Here is a 20,619-nt window from a genome sequence, read left to right as displayed (position 1 = left end):
GGCCAAGGCCCCAGGTGTCATGGAGATGCTCCCAGCTGCCTCGGCTCACACCTCCCTTCCCCAGATGGGGATTGTCCTGCTAGTGGATCCTGCCGAAGGGCCTGGAACTGCCCCCTTTCCCTTGCGAATGGGGAACCTTTCAACTTGGTGATTGAGATATTCCATCCCCCACTGAAATCCTAGTCATTTAGGAGCTCCCAAATGGAGCTTAATTCTGTCACCCAGAAAGTCATCCAAACATGTTCTCAAACCATATGCCCCCATGTGGCCAGTGGGGATGTAGGTAGCATAGTGATGTGCTGCACGAACAAGCTGTCTCTGAACTCTCAGTGATTTAATGTGACAAGGCCCCTTTCTTCTTTCTTCCTTTACCATATGAATTCACATTACATGTTCGATGTGGGAAGTGGGGAGGGTGGCAGCCTCTGGTCCATTTAGTCACACAGGGACCCAGGCTGACAGAAGCTCCACCATGTGGTAGCTGCCCCATCTGGAACTTGTGGCCTCCTTCAGCCACTGTGGCAAAGAAGAGAAAATGGTAGAGGCACTCACTGGCTCCTAAATGCATTGGCCCAGCAGTGACACACATCACTTTTGTTCACAGCCCACTGGCCAGAACTTCTCATATGGCCTCAACTACCTGTAAAGGAGCTGAGGAAGTGTGGGGACATTCTGTGGGGGGGAGGGCATGGAGGAAATGTGCCCAGACATTCAGTGAGCAGTAAAGTTATCTGTAGCAGGGGTTTTATGGGGTGCTCTCAGAGCAAGGGTTTCAGAATTGCCAAGGCCATGACTTCCTGTTCATTCTCTCCACCTGGGGAGGCCCAGGGTTTGTGGGAGGGACTGATGGGGAAAGCTTTGAGGAAGAGTCCCTGCGAATGAATAAGCCCCGTGGCAGGCCCAGGCCCTCTACCATCAGGCTCCAGGTTTGACTCAGCCTCACCCCTCTTATCCCCATTGGACACCTGCCATACCAACATAAAATGAATTTTTTAGGAGGAGAAGCAGGATTGAGAGTGAGAATGAGTTCAGTTTTGGAGGGAGAAAATCCAAGAGGCGGCATCTAGAAGCCACTCTGTCTTAGTCTGTTCAGGCTACTATAACAAAATACCAGAGACTGAGTGGCTTATAAACAACAGTAGTTTAATTCTTACAGTCTGGAGGCTGGAAATCCAAGATCAAGGTGCTGGCAAATTCAGCGTCTGGTGAGGGCCTGCTTCCTGGTTCATAGATGCCATCTTCTCGCCGTGACCTCACATGGCACAAGGGGCGACAGGGCTCTCCGGGGTCTCTTTTATAAGGGCGCTAATCCCGTTCATGAGGGCTGCACTCTCATGACCTAATCACCTCCCCAAAGCTGCACCTCCAAATACCATCACATTGGAGATCAGGTTTCAACATATGAATTTTGGGGGGACACAAACATTCAGTCCATGGCACGCTGGATTGAAGTTGTTGCCTTTCTTCCACGTTTTCATTCCTTTAGCAAATGTGGCTGCTATGGGCCAGGTAATGTACTGATTATGACTCCAGAACACCTGGGATTGAAGCTGGGCTCAGTCCCTTATTAGCTATGGGTTAATTACTTCTCTCTGCCTTTGTTTTCTCCTCTTTAAAAAGGGGATAGCATCTGTCTCTCTTAGGGTGGTTGTGAGGATTAAATGAGTTAATATTTGTAAAGCACTCAAAACAGTGCTGGGCACATGATAAGGACTCTATAAATGCTCAATATCATCGTCATCATCATCACCATCATCTTCATCATCATCATCATCATCATCATCATCATCATTATCCAGTACCAGATACTCTTCTAGATATTGGGGGAGTAGATGCCAAGGTCCCTGCTCTCACATATGATGGGAGAAATGGAAAATAAACAGAAATAATTAAATCAAGATGGTACTTTCAAATAGTGATGGTACTAAAATAATAAATCAGGCACATAAAAAAATCACTCATCATCATTAGTCATTAGGGAAGTGCAAATTAAAACCCCCAGTGAGATACCACTGCCTATCTCTTACAATGACTCTTGCAAAATTGACAACAGTAAGTGCTGGTGAGGATACAGAGCAACTGAAACTCTTATATGTTGCTGGTGGGAATGCAAAATGGTACAGCCACTTTGGAAAACTGTCTGGCAGTTCCTTATAAAGTTAAAAATATGCTTCATATAACCCAGCAATCCTACTGCTAGGTATTTACCCAAGAGAAATATAAACTTATGTTCACGCAAAAACCTGTATGCGAATATTTATAGTGGCTTTATTCATAATCACCAAAAACTGGAAAAAAATCCCAATGTCCTTCAGCTGGTGAATGGATAAACAATCGAATACTACTCAGCAATTAAAAAAAAAAAAAGAATGAAATTCTGGTACAAGAAACAACACAGGTAAATCTCAAATGCATTATTTGATAAATGAACAAAGCTAGACTCAAAAGGCTACATATAGATGATTCCATTTGTATGACATTCTGGAAAAGACAAAACTGTAGAGGCAGAAAACAGATCAGTGGTTGTGAGAGGTAGGGAGTGGGGGGAGTTGACTACAAAGGGACAGCTCATGGAGATTTTTGGATCTGGGGGTTAATAGAATTGTTCTGTATCTTAATTGCAGTAGTGGTTACACGTTGTATGCAGCTATCAAAGCTTAGAACGGTGCACTAAAAAGGATAAAGTTTGATCCAGTTTTATTGAGAAATAATTGACATACACCACTGTATATATTTAAGGCATACAGCATGATGGCTTGATTTACATATATTGTGAAATGATTACCACCTAATATCCATCATCTCATATAGATACAATAGAAAGAAAAGGAGGAAGAAAAGAGATAAAAAAGTTTTTTCTCCTTGTAATAAGAACTCTTAGGATCTACTTTCCTAATAACTTTCCTATATAACAGACAGCAGTGTTAACTATAATCATGTTGTACTCTATGTCCCTAGAACTTATTTATCTTATAACTGGAAGTTTTGATCACCTTCCTCCAATTCCTCCTCCCCCAACCCTCTGCCTCTGGTAACCATAAGTCTGATCTCTTTTCCTATGAGTTTGTTTTTTTATTTTTATTTTTTTAGATTCCACATACAGTATTTGTCTTTGTCTGACTTATTTCACTTAGCATAATGCCTTCAAGGTCCATCCATGTTGTCACAAGTGGTAGGATTTCCTTATTTTTTATGGCTGAATAATATTTTGTTATATCTCACATCTTCTTTATCCATTCATCCATTGACGGACACTTTGGTTGTTTCCATATTTTGGCTATTGTAAATAATGCTTCAGTGAACATAGGAGTGCATATATCTTTTTGAGTTAGTGTTTTCATTTCCTTTGGGTATATACCCAGAAGTGGAATTGCTGAATTATATGGTAGTTCTATTTTTAATTTTTTGAGGACCCTCCATACTGTTTTCCATAGTGGCTGCACCAATTTACATTCCCACCAACAGTGCACAAGGATTCCCTTTTCTTCACATCCTCACTAGTATTTGTTATCTGAAAAGGGTAAATTTTACTGCAAGTAAATTATACCTCAATTAACCTGACTGGAAATAAAGCTCACCGTGGGATTGTTGAGACAGGGGAAACCAAATGAGAAATCAGTCAATCAGGGTAGTGTGACACGGGTAAGGAGGGGCTCCTGCACATGGTGGTCAGGGAAGGCTTTCTGAGGAGGTGTCTTGAGCTGAACCTGGATGAGGAGGAGCCAGGCCTGTGTGGATCTGGAGGGAGGCAGAGAGAGCAGCGGGGCGGCCCTTGTGGCTGGAGCTGAGGGAGGAGAGCGGAGGGTGGGAGACAGGTCAGGGGCCTCCACTCTCCTCTGGGCATGATGGGAGCTACTGGGGGGCATAGACAGAGGGTGATTGAAACACTGGTGTGAGTGAGATGGCCCAGGGAGGAGAAGGGAGGGGAGGATGGAAACAGCAGCTTGTGACCATGTGTAAGGAGGAGTGATGAAGGGGTGCGATGAAAATGAGGAGAGTATGTGTCAGGAGCCTCCTACAGGAGGGAGTGGTCAGCCAGCCAGAGACCCAACAGGCTGGGGCAGGAGGACGGGCAGGTGGGGGTCCTTGCTGAGGGTATTGTGGGCAGTGGTGGGACAGAAGCCAGACATCCTGGGTTGAGGGTGCTGGGGGTGAGGACATGTGAGTGAAACTTCCAGGAGGCAGGGGACAGACTTCGTGGGTAGCAAAGGGAACCTCAGAGAGAACGAGGTAGAGCTGCCTCTGGTGTGTGTGTGTGTGGTGTGTGTGTGTGTGTGTGTGTGTGTGTGTGTGTGTTGAACAAGACTTGCTGAGATGGGCCTGACCCATTGAAGACAGTGTGAGATGGTGAGAAGGGAGGGGTTCGAACAGGCCCTTGGACACCAGGCCTGGGGGGCAGTTCAGGGGGCTGGGAGATGGTAGGGAGGCCGGTGCCACAAGGCCCATCCCTGAGGTGGGACGCAGCGCTGAGCCCGCTGGGCTAGAGGGTCAGGATCTGCCTTGGAGCGGGGACCCATGCTGAGGCGGGCCCACCCCAGGTAGCAGAGGCCCCATCTTTGTCCGCACTAACCCTCCTGCTCTTCCCACAGTGCATGCTGGGACCGAGACGGACAGGCTGCTCCTCCTGCCGGTCCCCAGGCCCCCAGAGGACCATCTGTTTGCCTCCTGGTGCCATCTAACCCAGGTAGGGGGAGATCAAGGGGGTCTCCCTGCCTCATGCCCCTGCTCTGGGTGGGAGGGCTCTAAGTGTAAGGACCCCCGCCCCGGCTGAATGGGCCCATGTCAGGGCAATGGGGAGGGGCACAGCATGGGGTTTGAAGTCCCCAGTCACTGCAGGGCCTCCTGGGGAGGAGTTCCCAGACCTCCAAGAAGTGGGCCACTCCAGCAGCAAGCCATCCTCACCAGGCCACGTCCCTGGGACACTGAGAGGCCCCCCGTTTGGCTCTCACACATTCGCTGTCTGCGGTTTGTTAAGGATCCTTCGTGGTACACACCTGCCAATTTCTTTGGCAGTGGGTGGTTTTGCATCTGAGGTTTCTCATCCGTTGCTGTCACTGGCTTTTCCCTGCCAGAGTCGCTGTACTCACTCCCCTGATGTTTGTGATTCCGTGAGTGGTGCCTCTTACTTACGCTCTCTACAGGACACCCTCAGGGCAGAGGTGCTCTTTCTGGCACCAAGAACAGCCCTGCCTACTTTTAATCCCCTCAGTCTTGGGCCTGAGAGAGGACATTTCTCTGCCGCTCCTGGGAGCCCCAGGTGGAGGGAGGCTTTCTGCTTGAGGCCAAGTTCCCCAAGGGCTGGGATGCGGTGGGAGCTAGGCTTGCCAGGAAAAATATAAGGTGTCCAGTTAAATCTGAACTTCAGAAAGGCAACAAATCATTTTTTTAGCGTAAGTGTGTCCCCAATATTTCATGGGACATACAATTCTATTTATTAAATCTGGCAACCCTAGTGGGAGCTGAAACGCCAGGCTCCCTCTTCCTCTGTTCAGTCCTCCCTGCTGGGCTCACCTTGGTCCCCTCGGATCACCTGCATCCAGTGCCTGTGGAGGGTGCCCTGGAGCCAAGGGCCGCCGAGCCTACTCAGGCCACAATCAATGGGTATTTCCTCAACGCCCAGGTCCTGCAGGCTGCCCCTGGGGCAGAGACCTGGGGTTCCTGCTGGACGCTGGGGCAGCAGTCCTGGCTGTTAAGAGTGCTCTTCGGGTCCTTGTCTTCCCCTCTGGCTCTCTGACAGCAGAATTCAGGCTGAGGCGGTCACTGGGCGGGGTTGGTCAGGCCCTCGTGCCCGTGATCAGAGCTGTGAGACAGGTGTGGAGCTGTGAGAGAATCTAGGAATAGAAAATGGTTTCTTGAGCTTGGAACCCAGCATGCTGGGGGTGTTGGGGTGGAGGTGGTGGGGTATCAGGGATGAGGCAGGGCCAGATCATGAGGGCTTAGAATGTCCTATTTCTGCATCCTTCAACATTTGGGGAGACAAAGAAAGTGTCTTCTCCTTAGGCGGAGTCATTTTTCCAACTGTTAAGGTAACGTGTTCTCTGTGTTTATCTATCTACCTATCTATCTATCTATCTATCTATCTATCTATCTATCTATCTATCTAACAGTGTAGAAGTATTTAAAGCATGCAGTTCAACCTCTTCCCATAATCTCTTCCTCGCCAGGGCTAACCACTGCTAACTAGTTCCATATATCATATCCTTCCAGACTTTTTTCTGTGTACTTACAAACATATTTTAAAAGGAAAAACATGAGATCACACTAGATATACTGCCCCGTCACTTGATTTTTCACTTAATATATTGTGTAGATCATTCTAACCTTCTTCTCTATCCTTTTACGCCCATTGTATGGATGGTCTTTAAATTATTTTATCAATTATTAATCCTGTTGGTGGCCATTTAGATTGTTTCCGGTGTTTGGCTATTTATAAACCTCACTCAGAGAACCTCCCAGTTCGTACCTCTGTGTGCACTTGTGTTATGGGTCCTTTGGGAGTGTTTCTGGAAGTGGACTGTCTGGGTCAGAGGTTACGCACATTTCAAGGTTTGATCCATAGGCCAGATCAGCCTCCAGAAACTTGTGCCCACCTATCGTGTACAAGAGGCCTCCTCCCTTCACCCTTGCCAACCATGACATTATCAATCACTTAAATCCCCGCCAATCTGATAGGTAAAACTGATTTCTTTTACATTTCTTTGATCACTAATGAAGTTGAGCATATTTGTGTACGTTTTTTGGCCATTTCAACTTATTTGTGAATTGCCTATGTATGTCACGCCCTCAGCTCATTTTTCTATTCATCTGTCCCTTTATTCAGTAAGCATTGATTGAGCACCTACTACGTGTTAGGTACTGTTTTGGTTAGGGACCTAACAGTGAACAAAATTGACCCCCCCCCCCCTGCTGCTCCATGGAACGAGCTCTAGTGAAGGAGAGACAGCCAAGGGAAAATAAACAAGTGAAATACAGTGTGTGTAGTATGAGTGTTAGGTGCTAAGGAGAAAAAAATAAAGCAGGTGAGGGGATGGGAGGTGTTGGATGACTTGAATATGGTAGTCAGGAAGGCCTTACTGGGAGGTGGCAGTAAAGAAAAGACCTGTAGGAAACGAGAAAATGAGTCACACAAATGTCTGGGACCCTGAGTCAGGAGCAGGCCTGGCCTGTTCAGGGCTCAGTAAGAAGGCCAGTGTGGCTGGAACAGGGTGAGGGAGGGAGAGAGTGGGATGTGCGACCAGAGAGGGATCAAGAGCCAGATCACGCAAGGCCTTGTGGGCCACCCTAAAGCCTTGGCTTTTACTCAGAATGAAGCAGGGAAAGCAGGGAGACATGGAAGGTTCTGAATAGTGATATGACATGATCTGAATTTCATTTTAACCAGATCATTCCAGCTACTGTGAAGGGGGCCAGAACAGAAGCAGGGAGATCAGTCAGAAGACTGTTGCAATGATCCAGGGAAGAGATGGTGGGGGCTTGGACCAGGGGGTCTTGATGGAGGTGGGGAGAAGTGGACAGATTCTGGGTGCTTGTTAATGGTAGAGCCAATAGGATTTCCTGGCAGATTGGATGAGGTGGTGTGTGTGTGTGAGAGAGAGAGGGAGCCAAAGATTACTGTCTTAGTCATTTTAAGCTGCCATAACCAAGCTGCCATAACCAAATACCATAGGCTGGGTGGCTTAAACAACACACATTTATTTCTCATACTTCTTTAGACTGGGAAGTCCAAGATCAAGGTGCTGGCAGACTCAGTTCTTGGCGAGGACCCCCTGCTTGGCTAGCAGATGACTGCCATCTCGCTATGTGCTTACGTGACTACTTTGTGTGCATACGGAGAGACCAAGCTCTGGTGTCTCTTCCTCTTCTTACAAGGTCACTAATACCATCATGAGGACCCCACCTTCATGACCTCATCTAACCCAAATTACCTCCCAAAAGTCCCACCTCCGAATACCATCACATTGGGAGTTGGGCTTCAACATATGAATTTTGGGAGACACGAACATTCAGTCCGTAACAATGACTCCAAAGGTTTTGGCCCAAGTAGGGAAAAGGATGGAGCTGCCATCAACAGAGACGGGGCAGAGAAATGGGTTTGGTGTAAGGGAGGAGAAGAACTCAGCTGTGGATAGGACTGGCTACATAATGTGTGGGGGCCAGAGCTAAATGAAAGTGGGTAGCCCTTTGTTTAAAAAATAATATTAAGAATTTCAAAGTGGTGACAGTAGAGCATTAAACTAAGCCTGGGACCTTTCTGAGTGTAGGGCCCAGTATGACTGCCCAGGTGGCATACCTGTGAGCAGGCCCTGGCTGTGGACGTGTAAAGTGTGAGATGCTAGTAGACATCTGAGTAGAAATGGATACGTGAGGATGGAGTTCAGGGGCTAGGTCTGAGCTGGAGATACAAATATGGGGTCATCAGCATAAAGATAGCATTTAAAGCTATGAGATTGGATAAGAGCATCAGGGGAGTTGAGTATAGGCAGAAAAGAGAAAAACCAAAGACCTAGTCCTGGAGCCTCCTTTGGTCCGAAGTTAGGGAGCTGAGGAGGCACCGAAAAGGTGACTGAGAAGGTGCAATGAATGAGGTGGAAGAGAGCCAGGTATGCTATCCTGGAAGCCAAGGGCAAGACATGTTTCAAGCATAAGGTCGAGTAAGATGCGGACTGAGCATTGATCATGCATTAGCAGTGGGGAGGTCACAGGGGACCTTGGTTCAGTGATGGTGGGAGGGTGTGTGAAATGCATCTTATTGACTTGCAAGAGCAAACTGATTTGTAAGAGGGTAAGAGATTTAACCCTTTTGCCTGTCATATGTTGCAAATATTTTTTTCACAGTTTTGTGGGGGGGTTTTTTGTCATTTAAATTTATGGAGTTTTTTTTTCAAACCCCTTAAAAGTTTTAAATTGTCCCGTGGTCAAGTCTGTCACTGTTTTCCTTTAGAGTTTCTGGCCTTACCCACTGAAGAGCTTTGAAAAGATGTCTTATGTTTTTTTCTAGTTTTTATGATATTTAAAAATATTTAAATACCTAGTTCGTTCGGAATGTTCTTATGTGTGTGGTTTGAGGATAGGGATCTACATGGTTTTTCCCCAAATGACTAGCCAGTTGTTTGGACACTGTTTATTGAGTGAGCTGTCCTTTCTCCCTGCTCTGAAGCTCCATTTCTATCATGTGCCAAATGTCCTCACACTCTCATGTCTGTCCAGGCCTTGCTGTTTGATTCCATTGATCTTTGCCTGGGGAAAGATTTAGGAAGTCCAGAGAATAGGTAGACTTGGCGATTGATTAGGGCTAGAGTGTGAGGAGGTGGGAGGAGTGGAAGGAAGAAACAAAGGGAAGTTAGGGATGATGGGAGCTCTACAGTGCTGAGGGCCTCCTATGTGCTGTCACAATTCCGCAAGGTTGGTATTCTATATACGCGTCTGCAGATGAGGAAACTGAGGTTCAGAGAGGCTTCATCACGTGTCCAGTGGCGTCAACTCTTAGCAGGTGGGGTCAGCCTGGGAAGCCGCTCTCTCGGCTCCCGTGCTTGTGTTCTATCCATCCCAGTGACAGGGGAGGTGAGAGGGGTTGGGTTTCAGGAAGGCTGGAAGGGCTCCAGACACAAAATACCACCCCACCCCCCCGCTCAGCATCCCCGTCTGCCATTTGGCTGGATCTTGAAGGTTTTCCCATTTCAAAGAGCAACCTGTTAAAACCAAAATACTCCTGGCAGAGAATCACACGTTAAGTTTACAGCTAACATCTTAATTATCAGTTAACACCTCTGCAGGGATTAGCTGACAGCCAGTTGAGGACACTGAAGGGGGCCCTATTCCATGTGTATCTGGGTTGGGGAAGGCCAGGAGAGGGGAGGGGTGAAAGCGGAGGGGACAGGTACCTGGCAATTCACAGCTTTTTCCTGGAAAAGAGGGAGGTGGAGCTGGATCCTTGCGGGAGGGGAAGGGGGAGAGGAGCAAGGGAGCAAGCGCTGCAGAGCTGGGGGAGGGGAAGGGAGGGGCATGGCAGCCTCTCCACGGAAGCCTGGGGCTGGGGTTCCTAGAGGACCTGGTGTCTACTAGACACGTGCTGTGTCCTGGACACAGAGGAGATTGTCACCTGCTCAGTCTTGGTCTTGAGAAAGTCGGGAAATCAGCCACCACGATCCACCTTGGGCACCAGCTGCCAACAGCCGCTCAGAGCTGGGATCTGTCTCAGGCACCCAAACACTGGATCTGTCACCCAGGCCTGAGGAATTGGGGCAGGTGAGAGGCTGATGCCTCTGGAACCTCCTCTCTATCTTTGAGAGCCAGTCTGCTCTGCGGGTCAGGGCTCCGTGCGTGACCTTGGTCGCAGCTCTGTGTGTGAGGAGGGTCCAAGCTCCCTGTGTGACTAAGGACAAAGCTCTGTGTGTGCCCAGTGTTGAGGCTCCTTGTGTGATGGGGGTTGGAGCTCCATGTGTCAGGAAGGTCCGGGCTCCCTGTGTCACCAGAGTCAGGGCTTCGTGTGTGACCAGGTCCAGGCTCCAGTGTGAAGAGGTTGGCGCTCTGATTGTGAGGTGGGTCTGGACTCTGTGTGTGAGGAGGGTCCGAGATCAGCATGTGATGAGGGTCGGGGCTAAGTATGTGGCCAGGGTCAGAGTTCAGCTTGTGACCAAGGTTGGGGCCCCGTGTGTAAGGAAGGTCTGGGCTTTCTTAGGCACCAGTGTTGGGGATTCGTGTGTGACCAGTGTCGGGACTCTCTGTGTGAGGAAGGTCAAGGCTCCGTGTGCGCAGAGGCTCTGGGATCAGCATGTGATGAGGGTCAGGGCTCCGTGTGTGACCAGGGTCAGGACTCTCCATTTGAGGAAGGTCGAGCCTCAGTGTGTGTCCACGCTCGGGGCTTGCTGTGTGACCAGAGTCTCGGCTCCCTGTGTGATCAGGGTCGGGGGTCCCGTGTGACTAGGGTCAGGGCTCAGCGTGCGACCAAGGCTGCAGCTCCTTGTGTGAGGAGGGGTCGGGACTCTCTGTGTGAGCAGGCTTTGGGCTCAGCATGTGAGCAGGCTTTGGGCTCGGTGTGTGAGGAGGGTCTCAACTCGGTGTGTGGGACCGGGGTCTGGGTGTGTGGGAAGAAGGTCAGGGCTCCTTGTGTGAACAGGATTGGCACTCAGTGTGTGACCAGGCTCAAGGGTCAATGTATGAACAGGCTTAGGAGGGGCTTCCTTCCCCCTTTACTTCACTCTGAACAGCGGGGGAATGATCTGTGTCTTTGGGGGATATTTGTGTCCACATGTAACTGGCTGCCCAGCTGCTTCATCACTGTGTTGGACTCTGACTTAGCCTTCCTGGGGCTCCGGGGCTAAGAGCAGCTCCCTCATCTTCCCTATTCCTCCCTATCTTGTCCCTACTCTCCCCTTTTCTCCCTTCCCCTCCCCTCCTCTCCTCTGCCAGCCAACGCTGGCCTTGCACCCAGTTGCTGGCAGACAGACCCGGAGACACCCAGATGCCCTTCCAGCTCAAGGCTGGCCCGAGTCCTGGGTAACCTGCAGTCAGGCACACCTCCAGCTCTTCCCTCCTTCTCACCTGCACACCCTCCCTAAGGTGCTCAAGGGCTCAACTGGGGAGGGAGCCTCATGGGAGGGGGCAGGTAGTGATGAAGTCAGACTTCCAGGAGGGGAGGAACTGAGCTTGATGCCTAGGAACAGGCTGAGAGAGGCTCCAGAAAGGGGACCTATGGGAGAAAAGGCTGGGGGTCTCTGGAGGTGCTGGAGGTGGGGCCTGTCAGTGAGTTGGGGGGCGGCTGGGAGGTGTGAGGGGTCAGATGGAGGAGGCCTCCATGGCCACCTGAAGACCTCTTTAGCAGTTCAAACCTTCAGTAGGGATGCCTAGAGTGGAAAACAGACCCAATCGTTCATTCAGCAAATGGGCACCTAGTTGTCTAGACTAGGCACATCTGGGAACCAAACAAAAAGTAGTTTCCTGCCCTGCAAGACCTGCCAGTCTACAGGGAGGCCATGACTGAAGGAGGAGTAAAGGGCCTCACCCTGCTCCCCTCCTCCCGTCCACCCAGTGGCCCCCAGGGCATCTCCACAAACACAGGGGCTCACGGGGCTAGTGCTGGAAACCTGCTGTCCTTGAGGGACCTGAAGGGGGAAGCTGAAAGAGAAGATTCCTTTCTGCTGATGGATGGTTCTGGGAGGGAGGATGGCCGAGACAAGGAGAAGGTGAGAACGAGAGGAAGGGGAGAAAGGCCTCTGAGGAAAGGAGCCCCCTCCCTCTGCGGCTCCTACCAGGGCAGAGAAAGGGGATGGGCCCTCTCAGGCATCGTGGCCAACTGTCCCATTTGGCCCAGAACTGTCCCAGTTTTAACACTTCTCAGTCCTGGGATGGTTGGTCACCCTACCAGAAAGCCATTCTGCACCGAAGGCTCAGCCTCTGCCCCTGGCAACCCACAGCGTCCAGACAAGCCATGCTGGGCCTCTTAGGACCTGGATGTCTAGGTCATGGTGCCGGCTGTGCCTAGGAATTGTGGGAAGCAACTCTGGGCTCCCTGGGGGGCGGGGGTGCTGAGGAAGGAGTGAGGGGCAGGGGTCTCACCGCAGTGGCTGAGATGCCTTTAGGGCCCCAGGGGACTGAGGCCAGATCCAGTAGGTGCACTTGATTCTGAGGCCTGGGGAATCTGGGGGGCCTTGAGGCAGGAAGCAGCGGCAGAGCTCTGCATGCTTTTGTGTCCACCTTCCTCTGCCCACCAGAGTCTGGCTGCCAGCTGCCCTGGTCATCCTGTACCGGGTTGGGAGGCCTGGCTTCTCTGTTCTGCCCCCGACTTGCCATGTGACCTTAGTTCAGTCAATCCTGAACCTGGGTCTCTGTGGCCTTACCTGAGACACGTCTGTAACTCTGGACCAGAGCTGTCTGAGGGAGGGACTCTGGACCAAAGCACAAAATGTGGCCTGGGTCAACATGCTGCTGTGGTCACTGTTGTGGCTCAAGTGCCTGCCCTTGGGGCACTAGCTCTGGGGACCACCGAGGAGCCTCAGGTAGGGCCGAATCCCCATTCTTATGGGGGAGACAGATGTATGAACTAGAGGTTGAAAATTGGAGGCCCCAGCCAGGGATGTGGCTTATGGATAGGTTTTGTTCCATTTTAAACAATTTGTTTTTTCTCACTGAGATATAATTCACGTACCATAAAACTTACCACTTTAAAGTGTACAATTCAGTCTTTTTTAGTATATTCACAAGATTATGCAACCATCATCAGTATCTAATTCCAGAGCATTTTCCTCACCTCAAAAGGAAACCCTGTACTCTCATTAGCAGTTACTCCCCCTCTTTCCATCCCCCAGGCCCTGACAACCACTAATCTGCTTTCTGTCTCTATGGATTTGCCTATTCTGGACATTTCGTATAAATAGAATCATACAAGAGATGGCTTTCTGTGACTAGCTTCTTTCACATAACAATGTTTTCAAAGTTCATCCATGCTGTAGCATGTGTCAGTATTTCATTCCTTTTTATGACCTGATAATATTCCATTCTCCAGATATTCCATATTTTCTTTATCCATTCGTTCATGGACATTTAGATATTTCCACTTTTTGGCAATTATGAATACTGCCACTATGAACATTTGTGTAACGGTCTTTGTGGGAACCTGTTTTCCATTCTCTTGGGTTTATCCCAGGAGTGGAATCACTGGGCCATAAAGTGGCTTGGTGTTGATGCCTTAGGCAGGGCGTGTGCTCTCTACTTCTCAAGTCCTGCCCATCTCCCGATTGCATTACCTACACCTCTTCACTCACTGTCATTTCCTCTCTGGTCCCTGTAGGCATCTAAGTTTTCAGCCCTTGATTACAGAACAGTGATGGAGAGAAACACAGGGGGCTGTAAGAGCCAGAGAAAGCTCCTGACCTGGGGAGGGGTCCGGGAGGGCTTTCTGGAGGAGTTATCACCTCAGCTTAATTTAGGCTGAGTGGACATTTTTTTAAAATAAACTTTTAGCTGCACCATGCGGCATGTGGGATCTTAGTTCCCTGACAAGGATTGAATCCGAGCCCCCTGCAGTGGAAGCACGGAGTCTTAACCACTGGACTGCCAGGGAAGTCCTGAGTGGGCATTTTTTAAAAAAATAAATTTATTTACTTATTTATTTACTTATCTTTGGCTGCGTTGGGTCTTCGTTGCTGTGCGGGGGCTTTCTCTAGTTGCGGCGAGCAGGGGCTACTATTAGTTGCGGTGCGAGGGCTTCTCATTGTGGTGGCTTCTCTTGTTGTGGAGCTCGGGCTCTAGGCACGTGGGCTCAGTAGTTGTGGCTCGCAGGCTCTAGAGCGCAGGCTCAGTAGTCGTGGCGCACGGGCTTAGTTACTCTGTGGCCACGTGGGATCTTCCCGGACCAGGGATTGAACCCGTGTCCCCTGCATTGGCAGGCGGATTCTTAACCACTGCGCCACCAGGGAAGTCCCCTGAGTGGACATTTTTAAGGGCAAAAGGAGTGAGGGAGAGTGCTCCAGCAGGAAGCAGAAGCAAAGAGGTGTGAAACCGCTTCCTCTTTCTCTTCCCTGAGGGGTGAGCCCTGGGGGGGTGGGGGGGTTCTCCAGGGGCCAGCCGAGCTACCCTCTCTCCCTTCCTCTAGCGCTTACCTCCTGTCTGTCTTCTCTCTTTCTCAGTCTTCTCTGTTTTCTTTTTTTTTTCCTGTCCTTTCTGTCGTTTGTTTGGGGAACTGCAAACAGTTCGACGGGCTGGAGAGGAGAAGAGGGAAGATGAAGGAATGAGATAAGCCAGTGGTCTTAAGCCCCTGCAGAGAGAACAGGGTGGGGTGAGGGGCAAAAGGATGGGGGACTGCGGCCCTTCCTTAGCTAGGGGCAGAGTCCGAGAACCTAGCACAGAGGTGACCCTGAGCCAGAACACTCCATGTCCCAAATGGCATCCAATTTTCCCTCCCTCGGGGGCAGGTGAGAGGTGGGATGGGCCCCGCCAGGCTGGACCAGGCCTGCAGGCAGAGGCAGAGCGAGGGGCCCAGACTCGGAGCTGCGCACACATCTTCCCAGGTTTCTGCTCCACTACCTAATGGGTAATTATACCCTGACATGCACGGAGGCAAAGAAGGGATTTTCTGTGAAGCAAAATCTCCCGTGAAATATTTAGGCCATGCTGGGCTTCGCTTCCCAGGCACCTAACCACTGCTGCTTGGCTTGGCCACAGTTTGAGAGGCCACATGTGCCTAGAAGGCCGCATGGGGCTTTTTATTTCCTTCTCGATAGGGAGAGTTTTTCATGGACTAGGAAGAGCCTTGGCTTTGGGCCTAAGACGCTGCATACATACATGTGTGTGGTGTGTGTTTGCCTGTGTCGCCTCTGCACATTCATTTATGAACTTGGCCGTGCGTGTGTATTCTGAGGGTGCGTGCTTACACATGCCTGTGATGCACCCTGGCATGGACAGTGCATTTCACAAGGCTCTCTGGGTTGTCTCTGAAGGTGCTTCTCCACTGTGCCGTGTTCTCTGATTCTGGGGAGGCTGCCTATGAGACCCTCTTGGTGGGTGAAAGTCCACCCTGTGTGTGAGTTCTGCCTGTGACCGGCATGGCACTCAGGGTTGTGGGTTTGCACTGAAAGCCTTGAAGTCCCCACAAGTTCGGGGGCTCAGAGGTGTCAGCTGGTTTGCTGCACATTTGAGTCAAGCTTTGCCTCTCTTCTCTCTGGCTTATCGTTTGTTTGGTTTCCACCAAGTTTTGAGTGCTTGATGGAGGCTTGGGGGAGCATGTTTGCTTCTGAGAGTTCATTGAACTGGGACATGTCTGTGTCTTTTGTCAGTGCCCCCGAGCCCCTAACCCTAACCCCACTTGTCTCCTCTGGCCCTTAAAGCCCCTGCATTTGCACTGAAGGTCACCCTTCTCAACCCTTGCTTTTGTACTTAATTTACTCCTCCACATTGCACAAGATAGGCAGGACTAGAATTATTGTACCCATTTGGCAGATGAGGAAACTGAGGTCCAGAGAGGCAAAAGACATGCCTGAAGTCACGTGGTGAACCAGGGCTTCAAGCAAGATCACTAGCTTCTTCTCCCTGTGTATGAACCCTTTGCCTGCAGCCGCAGCCCTGGCCCTTGGTAGAGGGGACCCTGCCCAGAGGAAACAGTCCCCAGTTTCATGAATGAATCGAGCTGGAGGGTGCTCCCTTCTCCACATGGAGTTCTCCTCTCCTCTGTCATCATTCAACATTGTCCTGGGGAGACAGCCACAGGGCTCTTTTCATCTCCAAATCAACAGGCAGGGACGCAGAGACAATAATATTGACGTCCATCATTGATACTTCCTTATTGTGGCTGTAATTAGCAATTCTTCCATGGCTGAGGCTCGATCTGGCAGACAAGTGGAGGAGCTCCAGCTTGTTAATGTCAGCCTGTTAATGTCACACTGACATGGCTGATGGGCGGTGGGGGGCGGGGGGGTGGCCTTAGGTAGGGAGAAGGAGAAGCGAGAGGCTGAGCAGAAGGTCGACAGCTCTTCCCTCCTCCCCAGGCACTTGTTCTCCTTGAGCACAGCCTGCTAGAGCACCCTTCGTCCCGTGTACCCCAAGGGAGTTCACTTCCCAGGTTGCCTCCTTCACCCCATGCCCCCTCGCCCCTCCTTGTTCTGCCAGGACAGCTTGGATTAAACAGAGGCGTTCACACCCCTGGGAAAGTCCACAGGCATCAGCCTGAGGTCCCCCACATCTCAGGAAGCCTCCCCAGAGGTGGGAAAGCAGCTCCTCAGCCCTCTGTCTTTCTCCTCCAGCTGGGAGAATGCCCCCCACCCCCACCCCCAGTCCTGGCACATCAGATCTGCATTCCCCTGCTGGCACTGGCCTCCACGGCAAGGCAAACACAGCCCCTTCCAGCAGGTCCTAGCACACCTTCTCTCATCTGTGTACATTCTGAGCAAAAGGGCTAAGATTAGCACTCCCAGACCCTTGGGAAACTACTTGTCCATTCAGTGAAGCCTTCCCCTCTTTCCTCCTCTCAGGGTCTCTCCACCCAGATCTCTTTAGATCCGTTGGTTCCTTGAGCAGAAAAAGCCAAACCAAACATCCTCTGGTGAGGTTGATTTACTCAGCCCTAGACATCTCCCCACCTCCTTTGCTGCCAGCCTGCCTGTTCTCTGCATGCCTAGTCTAGGGCTGCTTCTAACTAATGATAAAACAAATAATAGTGGCCTTTCTTGTTCCTTGGGTGCTTATTCTGTGCCAGGCACTATAAGCATCTTATAAGCATTTGATCCTCATAACAACCCTATGGGATAAATACACGTATCATCCCCATTTTACAGATGAAGAAAACTGAGATGCAAGGAAATTAAGCTAGCTGCCCAAGATCACAGGGCCGCTAAGAGGTGGGCAGCATGAACCAGGATGTGTGGCTCCCAAGCCACCCTCCTCTGCCTCTAGCTTTAGCCCATCAAGTCGTTTCTTCCACCTGCATCTCTACTTCATGAGCTCCCAGGGCAGGCAGGGACCACATCTTCCTTGGTCCCGCAGCAGGTGCTCATAGTCGGCAAATGAGGTAGTGGTGGCAACAACACATTCTTCGGAGCTCTGCGTCATGCAGATGGTTCCCCTCCCAGGGCTCTCTGGTGCTCCCAGGAGCACTGTGCACTCCCTGAGGACGGAGGCTTCATACACTGTATGCCTCGCTGGTGGTGTCTGCTGAATGAGGGACCAGCATCTGACTGTAAGACTCCCTAAAGCACATCTGCCCCCTTGAAAGAGACCTTCAAAGCTGTGTCTCAGCTTACGCTGGGACTTGGCAAGGATGTCCACACGTTCGCATCGTTCATTCATTCATTCATTCATTCAATAAATATTTGCTGGATGCTGGGTACTCAGTGCCAGGCCCTAAGGAGAGCCTTAAGCATGCTGAGATGAAGGTCCTGACCATGCCCTGGGGGAGCCCACAGCCAGTCAGGACAAGAGCATAGCCAGACCTGACCAGTGCCGGGTTAAGACTTGCCCCGTGGAGACAGTACCAGAGCATCATGCGGGTATGAGCACAGTGGGGGAGGAAGGCTGCACAGAGGAGGAAACATTTGAATAAATTCATTAAGGAGAGGAAAGCGTTTTCAGACTGATGGAGAGGGAAGGTCATCACAGCAAAGGAACAGCCTGTGCAAAGGCTCTGAGTCTGAGAGAGCCAGGCAGACTCAGGAAAAGGCAAGGAGTTCAATTACAGAATACCCAAGGGGGCCTGGCTGTGGAGACAGGGTAGGGGTGGCTGAGGGAGCTGTCGGGAGGACGGGTGCACCTCCTCTCTCCTGCAGATGCTGGAGAGATGCACTGCAGGGCGTGTGAGGACAGAGGCCATGGCTTCTGCAGATGGTCACAGGCCCAGCACACATGTCGGGGAAGCTCAGCGTTGCTCCTTTCCTGCCTGGTGTCGGGTGAGGCGTGGACAGGTCAGCGTCCATGGGTGGTGACTGAGCCCGCTGTGGAGGGGGTGTGTGAGGACAAAGGGTATCCTGACCATGCTGGGAGGCTGCCTCGGGCTCAGGAACTAGGTGCTCTGGGCTGCAGCTGGCCTCGAGGGCACCCATGGCTGTGGCTGCATCCACCTGTGCCACACCTCCAATCCTCACAGTGACCCCTCCGGAGGGGTCAGCCTTATCGGGCAGAAGGGAGACTGAGGCCCCACAGGGGCAGGGCCATGCCCAGGGTCTCACACAAGCGGTGCGTGAGCATAGGGTTCCTCCCGCCCTTCAGCGGGATGTTGGGGTCCTCAGCAAGGACAAACCCCCCAGCTCTCAGGGTTCAGGAGGGAGCCAGGGTGGCTGCCGTGCAGGGCGCAGAGAAGGCCTGGCTGGAGAGGAGTTGGTGCCAGGCCTGCTGAGGGCAGAGGTCTGGCAAGGAGCCTGGAATGTGGCAGAGGAGGACATCTCCCTCTGGAGTCTTACCACAGGAAGGTTTTCAAGGATTTACCTTGAGCCCCTAGTAGTCTCTGGGGAAAATTTCTCTCACATGCCTCATGGGGCCCAGAAGAGCCCACGAGGGAACCAACCATTGTCCGTTGTGTGCCTGTGAGTGTACCAGCTCATACCTGAGTGTACAGCCCTGCTTCTGTTTGCACATGCAGGTCTCTGTGTATGTCATGTGTGTGTGTCTGATGGAGTGTGACCCTGTGAGTACAATTCTGCATCTGTATGTGTACACCAGAGCCCCCGGCCACGACCAGCAGCCCTACCGGACAAACCCTTTTCCTTCCACCAGAGCCAGAAAGCTACTGAACCTCCCGCTGCCAGGCCTGGGCCCAGCTCTGCCCTACCCTCACAAAGCCCTTCCCTGAGTGCTAAGGTCTAATCCCTTGGGGATAGGCATTGTGGGTGGACCTGGCATTAAGGGGACAGCTCACGCTGGGAGGGGCCATCCAGCTCTTTTTTGTGCTCGCCCCCTCCCTACCCATCCCTAAGTGCCTGCCATGGGATCGTGAGAGGTAGGTACCCTCCCCCTGCCACTTGTACAGCCCCCATGATGGGGAGCTCATTGCCTTCCAGGGCAGCATCAGTGTGACCTGTGGGACACTGCCCAGGAAGGAGAGGTCAGGAAGGCCAGAGGGCGGGGTTAAGGCTCAGCCCTGACCACTCAGGGCCTGGGGCTCTCCCCCAACAGCCAGGCCTGGGGCTCCAGCTCCTCATGGCAAGCTCAGGCCTGAGTATTCGGGGCCTTTCACCTTGTTGTCAAGAGCATATTTTAGCTATTAGTGATAGAGCAAGGGATTTGGGGAGGATTTCTCTCTCATTGTCCAGAGCTTTCAGCAAGCTTCCTCCCTTCCCACCACCCCTCTGCCTGCCAGGACTGAGAATAACACACACACACACACACACGCACGCACACACGCACGCACACACACTCATACCCGTTGTTCCTATGTGGCTGAGAGAGAGGGAGAGAAATCTGGGTCAGTCTCCCAGGGAAAGCTCCGTGGCATCTCCCCACCTTCCCCAGCAGATGCTCAGTGTTGCAAACTCAGACTGTGGTCTGAAGGCCAAGGCCTGTCTCAGTCCTGCCTCAGATGCCCTGTGGTGGGACCCCAGACTCACTCCTCCTGGCCCCTCCCTGGGCCTCTCTGTCCAGGTGACCTCATGTTCTGGCCTCAGTGTTTCCCCAGCCACGCCCCGGGACTCACAGTTCATTTTTGCCACTCTCTGCTGATTGCATTGAGGGTGGCAGAAGCTCTCCCTTCCCCCACTGGACCCTCCAGCTTCAGCCCCTGGGTTCTGGGGATGAGGGGAGGAGCGGTTGGGGAGGCCTGGCTGGAGCTGGGGCCTGTGTAATAGCACTCCCGTGGAGAGAATGCCTGACACAGAGGAGGGACCCCTAGTGGTGGAGCTTCAGGCAATAGGCAGGGTCTGAGGTCTGGGTAGGATGCCTCAGGGGTGGGAAGGGGTTTCCAAGAGAAGGTGGGCAGATAAACGGCTAAAGACATTACTGCCATTTCAGGATGGACTCAGCTAAGTTAAATCAATGTCTGAGACAGGACCTAAGTCCAGGGTGGGAGCCTCGCCACTCCCAGTGACTCAGGGAGACATTCACTGGACTGGGGGCAGAGCGGGGAGGGGTATTTCCTCTTCAGCTGGGAAAATGGGATCACGGGGAATTGCTGTGGTTTAAGTCACCCAGGGACACTGGACGCCT

At 51.5% G+C, this 20,619-nt stretch overlaps 1 protein-coding gene across 1 annotated transcript in view; it reads left to right on the top strand.

The window, feature by feature from the left end:
- LINGO1 (leucine rich repeat and Ig domain containing 1) overlaps positions 1-20,619 on the top strand; it is a 78,964-nt gene that overhangs the window by 9,575 nt on the left and 48,770 nt on the right. The window contains exon 2 of the mRNA XM_061181885.1: positions 4,590-4,684. The gene's annotated coding sequence lies outside the window, so the exon portion shown is untranslated. The remainder of the gene's footprint in view (positions 1-4,589; positions 4,685-20,619) is intronic.

The sequence above is a fragment of the Eubalaena glacialis genome, chromosome 2 (genome assembly GCF_028564815.1).
Source record: "Eubalaena glacialis isolate mEubGla1 chromosome 2, mEubGla1.1.hap2.+ XY, whole genome shotgun sequence".
Taxonomy (NCBI): Eukaryota; Metazoa; Chordata; class Mammalia; order Artiodactyla; family Balaenidae; genus Eubalaena; species Eubalaena glacialis.
This window is presented reverse-complemented; position numbering and strand designations above follow the sequence as displayed.